This window comes from Furipterus horrens, unplaced genomic scaffold (assembly GCF_987537825.1).
Source record: "Furipterus horrens unplaced genomic scaffold, mFurHor1.1.pri manual_scaffold_5, whole genome shotgun sequence".
NCBI classification, from domain to species: domain Eukaryota; kingdom Metazoa; phylum Chordata; class Mammalia; order Chiroptera; family Furipteridae; genus Furipterus; species Furipterus horrens.
The window spans coordinates 53,803,601-53,824,798 of NW_028327175.1; the positions used below are offsets into that span (position 1 = coordinate 53,803,601).

The 21,198-nt window shown below is 37.0% G+C and overlaps 1 protein-coding gene across 1 annotated transcript in view; it reads right to left on the reverse strand.

Moving 5' to 3' along the window:
* The window catches only part of HAPLN1 (hyaluronan and proteoglycan link protein 1), a 74,365-nt gene extending 62,143 nt beyond the window's left edge, over nucleotides 1-12,222 (reverse strand). Inside the window, exon 1 of the mRNA XM_090278985.1 lies at nucleotides 12,163-12,222. The gene's annotated coding sequence lies outside the window, so the exon portion shown is untranslated. The remainder of the gene's footprint in view (nucleotides 1-12,162) is intronic.
* Nucleotides 12,223-21,198: the final 8,976 nt, after the last annotated feature.

A 21,198-nucleotide genomic window follows, 5' to 3' on the forward strand; every position in this document is an offset into this window, starting at 1 on the left:
GGTTGGGAGGTGGACCCACCTGAAGCATGCAAAAGTTTGGGATTTAATTTGACTTGGTTTTGGGATCATCCTAATGGTTATATTAGGGAAAGAACCCAAAGCATTTTCACATCTCAGCAGACCTTGAAGGAGTGGGAAGCAGAAGCTTGACCCAGCCATGGAATTTTGTTTTTAACTTGAAACCCATTTTGAAATTGGTCTAAACCTGGCAAATTAAATGTGAAACTATTGTATGTGGGGGGTGGGGTGCATGAATGTGAATGAGTGAGATATGTTGTTGATATTTGTTTTACTGAATGCAAAGCTTCGATCATCTGATCAAAATCTTAAATTATCCCATCTGTTGGAAATGTAATTTGAATCTAATTTTTTTTCTAGGTTTTAAATTGTACCTGAGATACAAAAGCTGGTGATTTAAAAATTAAAGCTATGCGATCTCTGTTTATGTTTATTTGTATGTTTATGTATGTTTGTGTATGTTGTAGATGATAGTATATGGCTACTGATAAATAATATTGCTTATTTCTAATATTAAATTGGCTTAAACAAATAAGAACTTATATGAGAATCCTTAAAAATAGAACAGACTAACTCAAATGCTTTTCAGAACTACATTATTTGGGAAAATATTTGATATTAAATTTGGTCTGAGCTGATTTGGTTATATAAGCATCTTTAAAATTATCAGCATTAAATAATGCTTTTGTTCTACCAGGGTTTATTAGTCAAATAAGTTCAGTCATCTGTGTTGTAAACTTTGTCAGCAAGAAAAATAACTTGGTATGGTAAAATTTTCATAAGCAATTAAACTTAATTGTTAGAAGCAAGTTCATTAAACAACTGTAAATGAAATTAAAAATTTCTTTTAGGTTACCTCTTTAGCAATAATTATATTGTATGTGTACTCAAATAGTTGTCTAAATCTCTTTAATAACTTGAAAGTAAAATTTTACTAAATTAAAGCATAAAAATTATTCAATGTCTAGATATTTCCAAATAATATGAAATACTGAAACATTAATTGCTAGATATATCTAAGTTTAGTTATTTTTGACCTCTTATTACAGAGAAAAATAAAAGATAAATTTACATTTGTTAATGAAAATGTATTGTGCCTTGCCAATAAAATAATGTATTTTTCTGAAGTCTGAAGAATGATGAGTATGCCCTGGCCGGCATGGCTCAGTTGGTTGGAGCATAGTCCTGTAATCAAAAGGTTGCAGGTTCTATTCCTGGTCAGGGCACATACCTGGGTTGTGGGTTCAATCCCTGGTCCAGGCACATATGGGAGGCAACTGACCAGTGTTACTCTCTCACATTACTGTTTCTCTCTTTCTCTTCCTTTCTCCCTAGAAGCAAAAAATCTCCTCACATGAAGATGATAAATAAATAAATAATAAAGAATGCTCATTACTTACATTTTAGTTGTCAGTAAAAATTAAGGTTACAAGGGTTACAAATTCTAATTAATATGGAAGGAAATGATGTTTGTTTTCAGTGAAGAAGGATATAAGGTATGGAAATACATCTTTCAAGGAATTACAAGAAAGTTGTCATAAAATAAGATTACTTACTTCTGAATAAGTAAGAAGAGACAAACTAAGGGTGTAGGAAAGTTGTAGAGGTTTATGGAAACGAAATACTAAGGAAAAAAATTTATGCATGGTCAAGCTAAGATTAAAATCAATTTAACAGAGTAAGTTAATTTAAGTACCTAAAGTAAGCTAATACAGAATTGGAGTCTGGTTGTCTTTCACACTGTCAAAAGGACAAAGTTTTCCTACACTGTTCTGCTCTAGATAAGATATTATGAGAATTTTCCTAAGTAGACAGCAAGGATTCTATATTTTATTTAAGTAGTTTTCTGTGTTTCTTATTTTCTTCATCAGTTATTGATCACTCAAGAAAACAATCTCCTCAATCCTAAGAACTAAGGCAATGATAATAATAGGTAACTTATATTTATGTTGGACATCTTTTACTTTCATTTTTAATAAACGGACAATTTAATATTGTTTCATAATGACATATAATGTTTTTGGTCAAGTGTATTTGGCCAACATCCCAGGGTTCAAGATGCAAAGGATTTTTTTAAACCTAGAAATGGATTTGGATAATTCCAGTGGGGCCTTGGTATGCCTCAAAGATTTGTTCTCTCTCTCTCTTTATAAAAGATTAAACTAATTAGGCCTACTTAATATACTAAAATTACATGGGAAGTTTGGTCAAGTAAAGAAATAATAATTATATTGTATTTGTATTCAAATATGCTTATTACTAAAAATAAATTTTCTGGAGATTACAATCTCCAAGAGTCCGCAATAGTCTGCTATATATTTTCATTTTTAATTCTAGTTGGTATCTTCAAATGTTATGTTGGAGAAATAATAAAATTTCTTTGTCAACTGCATTATAATTAGATATATAAGCATATCACTTAAAGTTTTTGTCGTTTACAGACAGTCATTATTTTACTCTGATACTTTGGCAAATATGTTTCATCTTCAGAAAGATAAGGAAGATTCCTTCTTCCAAAATACAGGTCTTTGAGAATAAACTTTTGGATTGTAACTTTAAAATGGATAAATATTTACAGAATTCTAAGGGATAACTGTAATCATGAAATGCTGGCAGGTGATCAAGATAAACATAAATTGATTTTATGGCACTAAATGAACTGAGAATGATTATAATTTTTATGAATTTTTGTTTAAAATATTGTTGATTTAAGAAAACAACAAAAAACTTTTGTTTTCCAGGTAAAAGGAAACTTGTTTCTCTTAACCTATTATGATTTAGCAATTTGGTAAATTACACTTTTGCAAACAGAACTGAAACATTGATTTTTTTCTCCCTACTTAATCCTTCCAGAATTCAGAAACTAACTCTTAATGAGTGTTTTTATTTTCATGGCAATGTAATTATTTGCCTGAGTTCAATAAGAATCTGTTCTCTTTATAACAGGACATAATTGGAAAGTGGTTTTTATTATCAAGAGTTTAACTAGAATGGCACGTTTGAGTGGGAAATGCAGACTTAGAAATGACCAGACAACTTCAAGGAATTAAGGCTGACTTATGGAAACCAATAAAAACTGTGGGAAATATTGGCCTGGTACATTGCTCACATGGTGCCCAGCAGTGTTACCATGTGAGTAAAGAATGTCACTTTTTGGCAGGTGCACGAATCTTGATATATTTTGGGAGCTCAAAAAGAGAGGATCTCACCCAAAACCTATAGGTATTGCAGGCAACGTCTGATGAACAGTCTTTGCCTTGGCCTTTTTGGCCTTCACAGGCCATTTAAATACAATCTAAAGATGCCTCATGAAAGAGTCCAACAGAGCACACCTAAAAGTGCCTATATGGTTAATTAATATTCTTGCTGGGCTTATACAAATAATCAGGCCAAGTTGATTGAAACTAGACTTATTTTGCAAATATAAATTAGTCTTAATTTGGCTATGTTTGGTAAAAATAAGGGTGACTAGAGACAGAAAAACCATTTTTTTAATACAACACTGTAATATAAAATTATAATAGACCTTTGTAGATATTAGATTCTAGTGATGTTTATTGTCTTTTGGATTTTGTTTTGTTTTCTGCTTGTAAACTGGGTGGATTCTGAATCCTTCTAGTTTCCTCCAATATCTGCCTATGACTCTCCAAACGTGTTTCCAATTTATCTCTCATCCTTTGACTAGGAACCATTGAGGACTAAAACTACCATTCTCCAAAGTCACGCAAGCTAAAGATGGACAGCATGATCTAAAATTCAGAAAATTGCTGCAACAGCTCACGCTTCAACAATCTGTGACTGATGCTGTGTAAGCCATGCAGAAAGTTTACCTGAGCACCTGAAAACATCCTCAGAGACATTTCAAACTACAAAAGATACTCCCAGACTTAAACCTAGAAATCTCAGCTTCCAACCTTAAAAACTCGGAAGCTGGGTTATAATTTGCTCTAACCATTAACCTTTGTTTTTCTTTTGATTTCATAAACATATTTTTTTTATTAAATACCTAATATTATGGAATTTAATAGTCAGTCACTTAACCTATTCTACCACTCGAACTCTAAGACTCCAATAGACATCTTTCGAGTCCTCAGCACATGTGGGTCCTTAGACAATAGGGTTGCTTTAGATTATATACTTGCTAGAAAAACAAGGAGCAGTCTATACTGCAGCTACACCTACCTTAAAACCTCTACGGAAGTTAGACTCAGAAAAATAGAATCATGCCGAAGGCTACTTCGTTATCAGATGCGAGAAAGAAAGACCCCTTAGACAATCTCTTTTCCTGGCTACATTCAGGAATGGGAAACCTCTATTGTGGGTTATTATAAAGGTGCATTATATTAATAATTCTTATCATATTATGTTTTCTAACTGTTATAGGTAGTATGTCTGACTAAATATCTAAATATCTCCTATTTAGGCCTAATATCTCTTGTTTAGGACTAAATGCAGGGCTCCAGGGAAAAAGCAAATATTATAGTAATAAACAATATTCATGGTGAACAAAGAATGAAAAGCTATTTTCAATGAACTATAAGACAGTTTCATTCTTCTAATCCTAAACTCAGCTCCTGAATTTTCAGCTGAAAGCAACCAGAATGATCTTCACCTGTTTCCCTCAAGACCAAGGAATGATCAAAAGAAAGAGAAGAACTGAAATTTAGTTTTAAATCCTAGCTATAAAAGTAATCTATTTTTCTTCTCTCTATCTATACCCTTTAGAGGTCTAGCCATTTCTGTGGATAATTGGCAGAAAAACAGAAGCCCTGACCTGATTGACTGATCCTCACAGGGTGTGGACCTCTGGCAGGCTAAAGATAATATCTTGACCTGAGTGATGTCTCAGTTCCTGAGCCCTAGGGTAGAAACCCCCCTGGCTACTTTCCCCAGAGATAAAACAGGGAGAAAGTGGAAAAAACAAACAAACAAACAAAAAACCCCTCAGAACTGTCCTCAAGACCTGAAGAAATAATTCATTACCCTTACCACACCTTCCACAGGTCAACTCTCAGACCCTAATCCACGTGTTTTTGTTTCTGTTTTTTTTTTTCATTTTGCGATTTGGCCCTATGTCATCTGTGACCTGCTCGCCACCATGGGGGAGTTTCAGCTTTGAGCATTAGCTTCCCATTCTTCTGGATGGTGCCATTCATAATAAAATAGCCAATCTTTTCCCACTGCAATTCCTAGCATCTAGTGCTTGGCTCTGTCAGTGCGGGGTAGATGACTCTGTTCCACAAGACCTTGCATAGGATTTTTCACTCCCATTTTAATACCAAAGACTTTCAAGTGGCTATTTTCAGCCATGACTTCTCCCCTGTGCTTAAGATATGCACAGCTCAGATGGGTGCTTGGCTCTCCCACTTCCTAAATTAGACTCACCTTTGTCTGCAGGAACTTTCATCCTTCTCTTATTCCCAACCTTAGTTAATTGCATCCCTTTCATGTTATCTTCCACCCTTGAAACATTCACAATATCCTTGCCTTCTCTCCCCTACCCAATAGATGCACCCTTATTAAAACATGCCCATACTCTCTAAACTCATTTCCCACCTCCAGTCTCACTTTTCTTAAGTTTTGAGATTTATTAAAATGATCAATTAACTTTATTGACATTATATATTTTATATTGATTATTATTATTTTAATATGAGAAGAGTTCATAAATTTAACAACATTGAAAGATAGGAAGATGACTGATAAGGAAATAAAGACAAAGTCAGGGAACAGCCTGGGCTTGGGAGGTATTCAGACATCTGAAATATAGGCAATTGGGACAGAAGAAAAGGAGCCTGCTGGTGACTCATGTTCGGTGCTGTACTGGACACCAAAAGCAACAATAGGCATTTAGAAGGCACCTATTGCATGCCCGGCATTTAAATCTCCTGTGTGGTGAATAATGCAGGTTAATGATCCCTCTCCTCTGGGCTACAGGGTAGAAAGGGAAGGAAATCAACTGTCTATTTGGGCCAACAGTCCTAGCAATTTAGAAAGTGGGAAGTGCATTTTTATGTTAGAAGACTAGATCTGTATCTGCACCAGACTATAGTGGCACAATCAAAGAAGTGGAATCAAAGAGCATAAATAACTTGAAACAGCTAATATAACATTATGCCATATGTTAAACATAAAATGGGAAGGAATTTAAACAAGTGACTCTGACTAGTGTTACTTTTATAAAACCAAAGCAAATTTTCACTGTTCTTTTTTCTGCAGTTAATTTTCCCGAATCTATAATCAGCATCAATTTCAAAATTTCTCTGAAACCAATTGCAGTTAAGTACCTGGCCACATCTTTCAAAAGGCTGTTGGCTTTGAATCATATTTCAACATGATGGCTAAATCCTGTGCACATTCCCAGCTTCCTCCTTCAGCGCCTTGACTTAGAGGAATTCTTGGACCAAATATGTGGATTCTCATTGCTCCCTCCCTCGAGACCCCAGATATTTTGGATGACATAAGGGCTCAAACAGTAGAAAATAACAAGCTATAGGTGCTCTACCTGTTCAAGGGCAGCAGCCCAGTCACGGTAATGGGGGTGAGAGGCCTTGCAAGTAGGTTATGGCAAAGTGAATAGGAAGCTTGCAAAAGAATGGGTTTGGATGCCACCAGGATGGATGGGGGCAGGGTGGAAGGACAGGTTCAACAGGCTCAACAAGAAGGAGCCAGTAGTTAACAGGACCCAGGGTCCTTCAAGTTTCTGTAAACAGGCCTTGAGGGAATCCCTCTGGTCTTACATTAGAGTGGGGTTCACTGAGCGATTGAAAACTGTAGATGACTAAATCAGCTTAATTATACCTTTTGGTGTAAAGATGGTTAAGCCTCCAGATGTTTGAAATTCTTTTTACAGAAAACAAAACATTTACTTTAAAGGGATGAAAGGCTTGAAATGTAAATGCATGAGTGAAACTTATTCACACTTACATGTGTGATCAGTCAAGAAATGAATACACCAGAGAAGTATCAGGTCCTCTGGGTTGAGGAATGGAGAGCAGGAGGTAGAAAGGGGTGGAAAGTGTGGATAAGTTCAAAGGGAAAGGACCCAGGAGACTAGGAAGACAAACTGCACCTACTTGGCAAATTTTACTAGTGATTCATGATGTGTGTCCATCTGTCTTCTCCACTAGCTTGGGGACTCCTCGAGCCGATTACTCTGCAACACCTAACATGGTACCTGGTGCAAATGCTAAGCACTAAATCATTCTGTGCTCAATCTGAATTTTAGTTGCAGAGTAATAGATGGCAACTATGTGCAAATGAAGTTTTGCTTTTCCTGACCATGCAACTAGACATATTATTGGACCCCTAACCCTCCTGGGGCTCTGAAGTCTCTGAACTGCCCTCCCAGGCCCATCTGTGCCCACACAAGCAAGAAACAAAGCTTGTACCCACTCTGCTAGGAGATGGCAAATGGGAAAATGACTTTCAAGATGTATGCTCAAAGTCCTCTGAAACAAAAACTATAAGCCTAGAACTTTTTGGTTGTTTCTGTTACTCAGGATCTTGCAATACTTAAGATTCATTATCATCGAAGACTTTTCAATTTTTTTTTAGAATTACTTTTTCAAGGTATAAAGTGAAAGCCACAGCACATACTGCTAATACAGTGACTGGCAAAGAGCAAGTATTTGATATAATTTTTGCTGAATGAACAAATGGATGCATGAATAATTAAATGAGGAGATCTCCAAATTCAAAATGAAAATAATTCACATAATGTAGGTGGAGACTAAGCCAAGATATTATTTATAAAACTTTGTGATAAGCTTTTAAAAATTCAGAAAAAACTTAAATGTACTTAACTTAATTGGAGTTTACTTAGTATGTACAGTAAAGGCAGTTGGAGTATAGTAAGTGGAATTTAGTAACCATTCAAGTAAATCACATTCCCTTTGGACAAAAATGGGACATTTCTATTGCCCTTGCAAGATTGAAAACTGATCCCTGAATTTATAAGTTTTCCAAGTGAATTTTAGACTCTGTTAGCTTATTTTGTTTGTTTTTGTTCTGCCTTGTTTTGCAGCCACCCTCCTGACTTTCTAGCATTTATTCTGTTTCAGGTATCACTTCCCCACCCCCAGTTAAGCTATAGAACAGTGACTAGAAGATCAAAAATAATCCAGCAACATTTGATATTTTAATACATCCTGACTTTAACTAAAATATAGCTAAGAACTCTGCAATACCAGCCAGACTCCTGCAGGTCTCCGACACTGGAGAAGCCATTACGTGGAGCTACTACAGTATAACCCAGAACCCAGTAGCATCAGACCATTTCACAGAGCTGGCTGATTCTCTCTTGTAAAGATGGTTCTTTTCTACAATAGCATCATTACATCATTAGAAATCATGAAAACTTGAGAGAGTTTCCCAATCCATGACTAAGTTTCTACATTCATGTCTTTTGACTCTTAGGCAACCTCTCACTAGCTCTCTCACTGGCATGAGTTTGTGACTCATTCAGAATCACAAGGATGATCAAATGACATTGTCAACAGAAGGGCTTGTTTCAGGTGAATAATGCCTTAGTGAAAAGTACAAATTAAGATAATATGCTTTATTTTACACAGCTGTTAGTGTTTCCAGCCATCATCACTGACCAGTTGAAGCTATAATTTTGCAGCATTAATGAAAAAGAACTCAATGAGCAGCTTCCTCCTCTCACCACTTAGGTCTTACTGCCATACCTAAAACCAAAGTTTCTTAAATAGGAAACTTCCATTCCATACTAGCAGGCCTAACTTGATTTATGGATTATACTTCTAGACTCAGCAAGTAACAGATTAATCTTTTTTTTTTTTTTTTTTTCCCCGACTGAAGCATTTTTACCTTCCAATTTGAATTTCAGAACTGGTCTTGATTAATGCTGATGTGCTGAATGAACACTGTTACCATTAAGTCATATATCTTGCAGAGAGTCAACTGGAGTAAAAGTTTTTCAAAACTCTCAGTTTAATATTCTGATGGATTAATCTTCCATGATATCCTGATGCTTCTTTCAAACACTGACTTTCCTTGTAATTGGTCCTGTCTAGAATTTTTTTCTATCATGGCAATTTAATGGAAGCAATGTTCCTGCTTCAAAACTGCATATGAATAAGAGATATAGAAGTTGTCCTATATGCTAATTATTAGAGCTTGAGCACAATATTTTGTAAAAAAAAAAAAGAGAAAAAAGAAAAGAAAAGAAAAAAAGAAAACCTCATTACCCCAAAGCAATTTTTAATATTATCCTTTTATGTATAATGAAAAAAACCTAAACAATATGTAGCAGTATGTATTACTGTCTGTGTGCTAACCTTTTAAACTAGTAATTATTTACCCTTTTAAACTTGAAAACAATAAATCTTACAAACATGTATTTCCATTTGAAAAAACAACAATTCAAGATGCAAACTCTACCCACCCCTTTTTTGTACTAGGTCATGACATCTCTGCATAAAACAAGCCCTATATTAGTAGCAAGTTATAGTTATTAAACTACATCCACATGGAGGCAGAAAGTTGATGGTAAATTAACCAGTAAAGAGTAAACTGGTTTTAAATGCAACCACTGGGAATTTAATTAACTTTTAAGTGGTACCTCGGTTTTTAAATTATATAAAAGTCACTTGCTGTAGTTTCTACTCTGAGCACCTACCCCAACGTCTGGCATACAGTTTGCATTCAATGTTAACAGAATGAAAGTCTCAGAATTTTTTAGGAGGCTGGTGTGAGTGCCTTCTTTGACACATCCACTAGGTGGCACCGAGGGACCATGCTTCACACACTGAACCATCATGACAGACCTTCCTATTCATGGTACAAATAAAGAGCGGCATTATTAATTTATACCATCACGTCCACTCTACACCTAATATTTATTTAACCAGCTGCTTCCTCTAATCCTCCTTAAACACTATTGATTAAAAATCCTAAGTATAGTCAAGTTTCCATTCCTCCCTATTTCCTCCCAACAACATTTTGTTACCTTTAAATAACAAACTGACTACACTTAAATAATATAGACCAGGTAATACGGTTGCTAATAGTAAATTCAGGATTTTGGAAAAATAACTAGAGGCAATAGAAGACTATAATGTAAAAGTATTTTTCAAATTTGCTTTGCATTTTGTTGGAATTTTAATAGATGGACCACTATTACCTTAAAAATATAATCTGAAAATAAAACGTGCGTAGAGTAAAAAGAAAACTAGTACAGTACTTTCAGCAAAAGGGAGTTATTTTCTGAATATGACCCTTGTTCATCTTTACAAAGGTGAAGTGCAGCGCCACCTAAAGGTTCAAAGACTTGTTCAACTCCTCAGAAAATACCAATATTCCTCACCCAGGATGCTAAGAAGCAGGACTGTGTAGCAGACCACCTAATCAAACTCTGCCTCCTCTGAATGTAGAAGGTATTTATCCTGGAAGTGTTACTTGCTCCCAATGGAATGAGAAGGATGTGAAACCACTAGGACTATAATGAATTGATTCTTCTCTGAAAGTCTCTTCAGTGCTTCTAAATTACAGTGTCAGTCATTCCTTGGAGAGACAGGGCAGTGCTAACATAAATGGCTCACTGTATAAGAGCATGATGTTCCCCTCTTTCTTGTTTCTTGTAGAAAGCCCGGGCTCACTGGACACTCCTGCTTGCAATATTGGACTCTGGTACATTCTTCCTGGGGACCAGGGGCCTCTGGAGGCACTTGGTTTTCTCTTGCTCATTTCATTACATTTAAACAAAATATTTCTACTAATCTAGCTTTTCCATTTACGCTGTTTCCAATTTTGTGAAGAGACTACCCAAAATGTAAAGTCATTCTCTCTTAGCTTAAACAATTAAATTATTAAATAGCAGCGCCATCCCCAAATAATTAAAGACTAGAGCTTAAATGCTCAAAAAACCTTTGGCATACATTCTATTTTATTGAGTGGCAGGAAAAACTTCTTTGTTAGTAGAAATAAATAGGCTTGAAGTTAAAAATTATTGTAAAGATTAAGAAACAACACATTAAAAGTAATTCAAAGAAAAATACTATGATATATTTTTAGTAGAACAATATTCCCATTTTATGATTCCATTAAAATATTGAAGCATAAAATATTGAAACTATTATTTACAGAAATGTGTATAAAATTACTGCAAATTTAGTATACTGAAATAACCAAATAAAAATGGTTACCAGAAACTACATTTGTAATGAATAAATATTACATTTCATTTAGAAATTAATTCACAGGCTTTATTTCTTAAGAACCGTTAGCTTCCAAGAAGCCAGCCAGTATGTTTGATTTTATGACATCATGCTGGAACATGTACAGGAACACTTTCCACCCTAAAAATTCCCAAATGTACTGGCCACTTTGTGTATTTTTCCAGTGATAAATGAAAATAAAATAACCTATTTTCAAAATAATAAACCATCTTATTTTCAACACAACAGTCATATTCAATGGAAGAAAACAACTTCATTTAAGCCCCAAGTAGTTCAGACTTGCTTAGGGTGAACAGTCTCAACACATAAAAAATTCCTTTAATTAACTTTTAAAAGTAATCTTAACAACTATTCAAAAAATTTTTGCATATTAACTTTATCCATCAACATGATTCTCTATATAAAATGCATTACAATTTTATGATCTTAATTTTAGAGTTAACTGGATAAGCCTGGACCAAAATTGGTAACATCTCAATCTAACAGCTATTATCTGTAATTACAGTAACTTTCATTTTCATGTACATCTATGTATTCCTTAAAACATAACTCATAAGTCTGAAATGGACAGTCCCATACCTCAGCATTTCCTTCATCTTATACTATTCGTTTTTTCCCCTCAGGTGCTATAAAAATGCCTATTGAAATACAGATGGAAAAGCCACCGCTTGGAAAGCAGACATCTACCAGATTTATAGTAGCAGTCGCAAACGCCAGGGTACTAGTTAATCCTTGCCCCAATTCCAGACTGAGCTTGTTTACTGCAATACACTATTTTATCTGACATGAATCCTGAAAAAAGTTGACATTGTGTTAAATTCAAAAGAAAATAATACAAAAACTTGTTTTAATGTATACATATTGTGATGTGTATTGCTTTCTGAAATCTTAAAGGCACCAAGGTCTGGCAGAAGAGTAAAAAAAAAAGTTATGGAAGTTTTACCTTGTCCTGAAATCCAGAAGTTCAGATGCTTTCAAATGCTGCTGAAGTTGGAGGCTGGAGATCAAGTGAAGCTAGAGCTCTTTCCCCTCACCTTAAGTTTGTCTCTGGGCAAGTGTGTGTGTGTGTGTGTGCGTGCGTGCGTGCGTGTGTGTGTATGTGTGTTCAGAATGTTTCTTTGTGGCGCTGGATGGCAGAGGTCCTGGTCCCGAGAAGGAGGCACTTTCTCACCAAAAGCAGAAGAGCAAAGCGTCACCAGGAAAGTTTTCCTCCCAGATTCCCTAATTACAGCCTAACATGCTCTTCATGCAAACTTCAGGGAGGAAGGGAGGGGCAGCTCTGTGCCCAGACCTCGTGAAACAGCAGCTTTTAGATGACTTTCCCCTCTGCCCGGATCCCCAAGTGCAGGGAAGGCAGCAGCTCCAACCACAAGCTCCCACCCACACCACACCTCCTGAACCCCCATCACTCTTGGGTGTGTCCAGAGTGGATGGGGCAAGGGGTCTGTGGAATGATCTGAGGGGCAACGGTGTGAGGCAGACGCACCAGGGCAGTGAATTTGCACTCTGTTTTTTAGTCTCTGCTTAAAAGGAAAATTCAAGGATAGAAAAGGTTCTGGCTTTCTTGCCTCCTTCGCCCCAAAGTAGATCCAGGGCAACCAGGTAAAGTGGCAATTATGCCACAGTAGATAACGCTTCCTAAGCTGGAGGTGGCCTTCCACTGCAATGGCCAGAAGTGCATTTTCTTGTTTACAGAACTCCGCATCGTTACTGGGTTTGAATCTCCCTCAACAAACAACTGCTATTGTACCTCTGGATGACAGAGCTCAAAACCTGGATTTATTTATAGCGTGAGGAATGCGAGGAGCAGACGGGATGGGTGGGGTTGGCTTATGGATCCACATCCAGGATTAGAACCAGATGGGCACGGGGCACCCGCGGACACACACACTCGCCCCTAAAATAACCGCTGGGGAAGATGCTGGGACACGCGGGAAAACACCTCCTGAACAAATAGACATTTATTTATAACTCCTGAGAGAGTATATAGGTCCATTGATTCCCGCCTTGAGTAACCAAGGGTTTTGGAGAGGAAACGGCTTCATATTTCAATAACAGAGCCACCTTTGATGGAGCCTTGGAGGGGAAAAAAGAAACACACCGCAGGAAGCAAACGGCTGTTGAAGCAGCGGGGAGGAGGGAGCGGGGCGGCCTGGGGACGAGGACAAGCAAACAGGCCCTAGGGGCCCCTAGCCAGGGAGGAGGCCGGACGCTGGTTGGCGGGCGGAGAGGCGGGGGTGCAGGGCACCCTGGGCGCGGGGCGCTGGGAGGTGTCCTGGGGCTCGTGGCGAGGCTCCCGGCTCTGGCCCGCCCGCCTTGGGGAGGCGCAGGGCCGACTACGGGCTCGTCACAGGCGCTGCTGCTGGGACGCTGGCCGGGCACGGGCACCGGTGGAGAAAAGGGTCCGGTGGACCACGGCCTGACGGAGCAGAGGGGTGATGGGGCGGGGGCTCGTGAGCAGCTGAGCCAGTCGGGGAAGCAGGGAGAGCGGACGCAAGGACGCGGGTGGGGCAGGTGACTCGTATGAGAGGCAGGTGAGCTAGTGAAGCAGAGGGACAGGTAAGGCAGGGCCGCGAGAGAGCGCGCTCAGCCTGAGCTGCACGGGAGGCGGCGAGCGGCGCTATTGTCTTAAAGATGAATCCTAAACCGCCGAGGCTGCTTCCTCTTTGGAGAGAGGCGGGAAAGACGTCTAAGAAAAAAAGCCTTCCCTCTTTTCCTTGACGTATTTCACCGGTCCTTGTGCCCGAGTTCGCCCTTGCCTGCTCTGCATCTTTGGTAATATAACGCGTGCTTCTTGGAAAGATTTTATTTCAAAGATAAACCAAAGACTCACAAACCATCATGAAATGAGGACAGTTCTTTTCGAAATTAAATAATTAAAAATGAATCCTCCAACAGACAATTCATCACTTTTCTCTAAATTCCAAAACCTGGGCCAGATGCTTTTTTCGTTTTTTCCTGTTTCTCCCCCACAGGCCGCTAAAGGTTTTAAAATTTTATGTCGTTAAGTCGTGGCTACCGAGATGGTTGTTGGAATACCTTAACTGCCAGTACAAATCAAATGCATCTCTCTTTTTTAACTGTAAAAACTGTTAATGCAATTTCTTTTAAATGTTCAGAATGATATGTATTTTTAAGGAACATAAAGGAATTAGAGTTACAAACGAATATCCTACAATTTTTATACTAAAGCTCCATAAAGATGGTGAGGCTGGTGGTGTGTGGCTATGAAATCATATAAAATTAGTTTAAATACTGATCATGTCCCCTCAGCTTAAAAACCTCATTTCTGGGAATTGCCTTGGGAATAAATCAACTGGCCCATGGATGGTCCTTGTTCCCTTGCCCGGTGTCTGCTCCATACATTTATGCCAACAGAATATTAAGAGAATGCAGTGCATCCTCTTCATAAAATGTTAGTTCACCACACAAACCATCTGTTTTGCAGTTTAGTCAGACCACAGTGAGCTACATTAGAATTTTTTTTTTTCAATTTTAGGTATAAACTCAATTGAGATAGGCTTCCAGAAATAATGACAGTTACTTACCTCTGCTGTTCCTTGTCATTCCTTCCTCACCTCTATTTCCTGCCTTCCCTTCCAAGTTGCTGAGTTACGAGTGTTTGTGAAAAGATATCTAGTATTTTTTAATCACAAGTACTTAACCTGTCAATAGTGTGTGCTTCAACTGTTATTCAGGCTTAATTTAATTATTAATATACATTTTTCATTTTGCAGGGGTTCACATTGTTTATTAATTATTTAAAATTTACATTGCACCCCTACTGGTGTGGCTCAGTTGGTTGGGCCTTGTCCTACAAACCAAAAAGTTGCTCATTCCTTTACTAGTCAGGGCACATGCCTGGGTGGCAGGTTTGCCCCCAGTCTGAGTGCTTACCAAAGGCAAATGGAAGGCAAACAATCAATGGTTCACACATTGACCTTTCTCTCCCTCTCTTTCTCCCCTCCTTCCCCTCTCTCTGAAGTCAAAAATAAAAATTATTAAAATTTACATTGGAATTAGCTTCAAGTCTTTTACATTTTTGTGTGTGTTTTGTTAACTTATATTGCCCTAAATAAGTATATTATACTTTGATCAGTCATTATAATTAGGCACCAAGGCAAAATTATAAGAAGCTTTGGTAAAAAATATCAAGCAAGTAAATAAAATACAAACCTATTCTCATGATCAACTATTTTACAAAGATGTGAGTTGTAAAAAAACAAAGGACTAAATATATTTTCAAAGGAAAACCATAGCAAAAGAGTATTCTGTATATGAAGATTCCCTCTAAGTATTAATAATATTAACTCATGTGGAAACTCATGTTCTTCATTGCATATTGACATGTTTTTGTTTTTACTTTAGAGAAGGCAGAGAGACCAACTACTTTTAGTTTCAATAAAAAATATTTTCTTCAATATTAATTCTTAAAATGACTTATGTGCTTGAAAATCATGTCCAGGCCTTACCTTAAATTACCTGACTAATGCTGAAGATACAAAGCCTAAAAGTCAAAGTTGAAAATCAAGGCCAGTTCTGAAAAAGCAAACACAATTTTAGAGATAATGGATAATATATGTATCCGCACATCTTGAAAAATCTTATTTAACATACTGCAAAAGTATGTTTAAGAATGAAAATTAGATCAGAATGGTGTTATAAAAATATAACTTTGCATTCTTTTGTTAATTTTAGAAAATTTGAGTAATCAGATTAAATGGAATAAAATGGAATATTCAAACACTTTTCATCTATTCAAAAAGACAATTTCATCTGGCTTACCATAATAGAAACTTAGATATGTGCAATCTATAAACATAGCAGGAACATTTTCAATACTTAAAGACTATCAATCTAAAATATCATGAATCTATAAAACACAATAAAATCTCCAACAGAATGGTACTCCTTCTGGCATATAACACTTTGAACAAAATATACATTTATATTCAAATGGAAATTATCTAAATTCATCTCCTCTTCCAACTCTGAAAAAGGCTGCTCTATTATCCACTGAATTCCAGAGGACTCGTTCCATGCGAGTTGAGTTTCCTGGAATTTTTGCCCCGGGCTAATATTGTACCTGGTTCAACATCTGCTGGCACAAAGGTGCAGCTCTGTGCACTTTGAGGTAGTGCAGAGGAAAGCCAGTTGACCTTTTCTGTTTGAGGGCTCAGAACTTCATTAAAGCATCCCTTGAGATTGCCAGCCTAACCATGAGAAAAATATCATTTGTAATTAAGTCCTTCCCACTGGCTATATTCCTGTTCAACTCAATGATTAAAATACAAATTCAATATTGTAAATGGTCACAAAGCATTTGACAAAAGGTTATTTTGCTTTTAATGCAATGGGGAGGGGGGTGACATTCCAAGGGCCTACTTTTTGTGCTATCACTCTGGGAAAGTGTCCTGCAGAGAGACTCCTCAAAAGGGCAAATGAAATAATTAGGCAATAAATTGGTCAAATGTTAAGAGCAGGGCCATTCAAGAGCTAGTGAGGCCATATGTGAATATCACACCAAATGATACAATTGCCTCAACTCCTGAGAAGTAAAAACTAGCTTTTCCCCTTCTGGTCTGCTGTTCAGTTTTGGTTTCACAGTACCTTTCTTGTATTCTACTGTTCTCTCAGCCCATTCCTTTTGTCCAGAATGCTGAAACTCTTTTTTCTTTTTTTTTTTTTTCAATAAGTTGGTGTCTATCATTATTAACTAGATTCTACTCATTTTGCAGTAAGCCCCAGTTTTAGTCCTTTGCCATGCTGATTGTCTTAATATTAGGAAAGCTATACCTCCCTCACAGTCCCATATTACTGCTAAGAACACCCCCTTGCCACTTTTATAATGCTTTGTATTTTATTTTTATTTTCACATATTTAGGTGTTGTTTTTAGTCAGGTGTACCGTAAACTCTATTATTCATATCTTTGCATTATTTGTTTCTAGCACACAGCCTTGCTGTTAGAAGCTGACCAAAAAATGTTTACCGTTATTGTTTGAAGATGATGATAAAATTCTTTATAGTCAGAGGAGAAAATAAAAAAAAAGTGAGGAGAGCTAGTTCAATAAAAAAGAAAATTCCTCATAGACACAAATAACAATATGGTGATTACCAGAAGGAAAGAGGCTGAGGGAGCACATGAACGGTAAAAGAGAGATAAATGGTGATGGAAGGAGACGTGCCTTGGGGTGGTGAACACACAATACAATATACAGATGATGTGTTATAGAATTGGACACCTGAGACATATGCAGTTTTATTAACCAATGTCAGCCACCCCAATAAATTAAATAAAAATAAACAGTAGATGATACCACCATAAAATAAGCTAGTTCAAAGTATTTTGCATCTGATAGCCAATGGCATAAATAATAAATCATCAAAGATTGATTAATAAGTTATGTCATTGTTACTGATCTCATAGAATTAAAAGAAACATAATATATATTTTTTCCATGCTTGCTTGATGAGTGATTGTATAAATGATAATCAACAAAGGTAAAATATTTTACTGTTTTAAGAAACTAGGTTAAGGCTAGTGACAAAAAAGGGTTTTTGCTTAGAATTACATCAGCCACTAGAATATTGACTTTTTTGACTTTCTCTTATATAGCTATTTTTATTTTAAACCGATTATAACTATCAGTAAATGTATTCCTTATTGCATTTTGTCCCTGCTCTTCTTTTCTTATAACCTTCAGAGGAAAGGATGTCAAGTTTAATTGGGCTGGAGTAATTTATATATAGTCCTTCTTAGGGTAAAACAGGTGTAAATTAGCTAATGCATCAAGGTTGGCACAGGCCAAGACTACTCAGGAGAGACCAAAATGTAGGGCTTTGATTGTTTGGAAGTGAAAAAAAAAAACAGTCTAGAGTTGTCAGAACAATGGAGAGAAAGACAGGAATACGTTGTATCAGAAGCCTTTGAAGAATTTCAAAAGGGATTATTCAAGGGCCACGCTTAGGGACAGTTCTTCCAGAAACCTAGAAAAGAATATTAACATATACTTAGAACAACATTCCTCTTAGTAAATTTTAATTTAAATGCTTTTAAGTAAACATCTGGATGTTTTTGACATTTTTATAGTCTAGTCTATGTTAAACTTGATAGGTAAAACCAAATATTTCCTCATCTCACCAGAGGTATAGAATTAATCTTTTCCTTACATTCAACTTTTAGGCAGACACTTAGGCAGTATTTAGAAGAATAACTAATGTACCTGTCTATATCTACATGTATACATAGACACATAAATCATGTGTGTGTGTGTGTGTGTATGTGTATGTGTATATGTGTATGTGTATTTTTTGCATTAAGGTCACTACAAAGCTCACTCTGGTTTATTTTAAGCACAGAGGAAGTAAAAGGATTTTGGAAGAAATCTTTGAACACTGCATGTGGAAATAGCTTTACATGAATTTATCTTGAATACTTCCTTTCACAGACTAGCCCAACCAATTGATTCTCCTGTAAATAGGAACTCTGCACTTCTTTCTTAACTACAATCAAGTTGTTACAACATATGGCTCAATTAAGTCACAAAAGGTTAAACTGGAAGGAAGACTCTATGAGTAAATGAAGAAAAGAAAAAGAAGTATTTCTCCATATGTCTAACTGCTAATAGCCTTCTTGCTAAATGCCCAATAATTCCTCAGTAATCCTGCCCTAAATGTCAACTAGATGGTGCTTTCTGGTGCAAGTACTTGGTGTTGGATCTCTTTAGAACTTAAAGGCAGGTAATTTGGGAACATGAAAAATTTCAAAAATTTGCAAAGTTCAAATGACTATCTCTCAGCTTCAATGGAAGGAATTGTCAAGTAACTTCAGAATCTGGTGATCTCTAGAAAGTCTTTCCCTGTTAATATTCTCTACTTTAAACTCTCCTTATCCCCTTCCAATAACACTTAAATAGTAGAAAGTTGTTTGAATTAAAAGTAAGCTAAAAATGATCTAACAACAATCCTTTACTTTCTGGATAAGTAAACTGAGTCTACAGATTAAGGAATTGTCCCAATGTCACCCCGGTATCCTGATAGAAGTCTATAAGTTTTCTAAGCCACTCATTTCTGCAAATCTGGACTATTTAGGGTGCAGTTGTAGTTAATGTATTTTTTCCTAGAACACAGCTAAGAATTACCAGATTTTCTGCACTATAAGATACACCTGACCATAAGACGGATCAAGGTTTAGAGGAGGAAAACAAGAAAAAAAACTGAACCAAATGGTGTACTAAAATATTTAATAAAATATGACAATAATATTTCAACCGTGTAAAGTTAACAGTAGTGAACAGCGGTATTAAGAACCATCATCACTGTCATTAACAAAGGAGGAGAGACTTTAGGTTGAAGTACTCTTCTAGTTTTCTGGGAACCCCAAGAACTCATCATTGCTAGTGTCAGAATTTATGGAGGCCTTTAACAGCAGGCATTGAGGGAGTTAAGAGTTATCACTAGTTGTAACAGTCACAGAGAGTATCATTATCCTAGTTCCAGGTTCTGGCAGACTACCCCATGTCTGTGACGGCTAGTGATCCCCCTTAATCCCCTCAGTACCTATGTTACTACTAGAATAGTGACCCCACCATAACTTCCTTTACATACTACAAACTTCAGCATTTATGGCTGCTCACCCAGTTACTGCTGGCCTCACACAGAAATCTGGTGTGCACTGAAAACAGTATGGAGGCAGACCAGACAGCTGTAGCATCTAGTGGAGCCAGTAGCTAGCTGACAACATGTTACTTCAGCTCCACCCATCTGCCTCCCATGACTGGCAGAGCTTAAGACACAGTGATTGGTGATTGGAGAAAGTTCTACTGATACAGACCCCACCCAGTGTCAAAGACAATTGGCAATTAGCACTGTGCCTCACATGTGTTATTAGCCTCAGCTGATTTGATTCCACAGGTCAGTGGTTGTAGCTGGGAGTCTCAGACAGCTCTCTGCACTCTCCCAGGTCCTGGGTGATGGGTAGAGGCAGACGGCAACTGACCAGACACCCTGAGATTCAGCAGTAAAGTGGGACATTTAAGCGTCCCCAGGAGTTTCGCGTGGGCCCACCACTTCCTCTCCTAACAGCTGTCACCACTGCTGACAGGTCAGGTAATACACATCATGGTCTGTGATGCAATATTTGCTCCATAAGACACACAGATATTTCCTTCTGCTTTTGGGGAAAAAAAGGTGCGTCTTTTGGAGCAAAAAATAAGGTAATTATTTTTTCCTCATTGTTTATTACCTTATATCTCTAGTATGAATTCAGCACAATTAAATTCACCAGTTAGGCATATATTTATCTCTCTCATTATACCATGAGCACATTGATTGCTCATGTCTAATTCATTCTCCAGCCTTCCAATGTTGCCTCCCAACCCACCTCAAGCAAAATTCCTTGTACATTTAGGGACAGAGAAAAGTTTGTTGAATTGAAACACAGTAAATCATAGAGAAAGTATGTTATCAAGAAGAACTTGTAAAATGATTCTAGTCCAACTTTTCAGGTTTATATTATATAAAAAATAGCACTACATTTTGATTTGGGACCTGACTTAACTCATGTTGATGGCCTTTGGTCATTCCCTCTTCCCTGTTAGTTTCTCTCTTCAGCGTCTTAATGCCTAGCACTACAAATGTTTGCTCTTTCCTGTAAGTTGGAAATGATCATGTCAGGATTCTGCTGACTATAAAAAAGCCTGAAATGTTTCTCAAACCTGTCACCTTTTTCTCATTTTGAATAACCCTTCTTATTTGAATTCCAGTCTGTGTAGTAGCATCTTACTTGTCCTCCATGACTCTTAGCTCTCTTTCGTAGAGGCCCATTCCTATATGTCTAAAATACTATTTCATTCTGTCATAGCTCTGAACATAACACTTCCTTCATCAAAAACTTTTTTTGGCAAGGCTGGCTGGATAGTTGAGCTCTAAAAACCTGAGATGCATACAGGTATCTCTTGATTTTCAAAAGTTCATGTT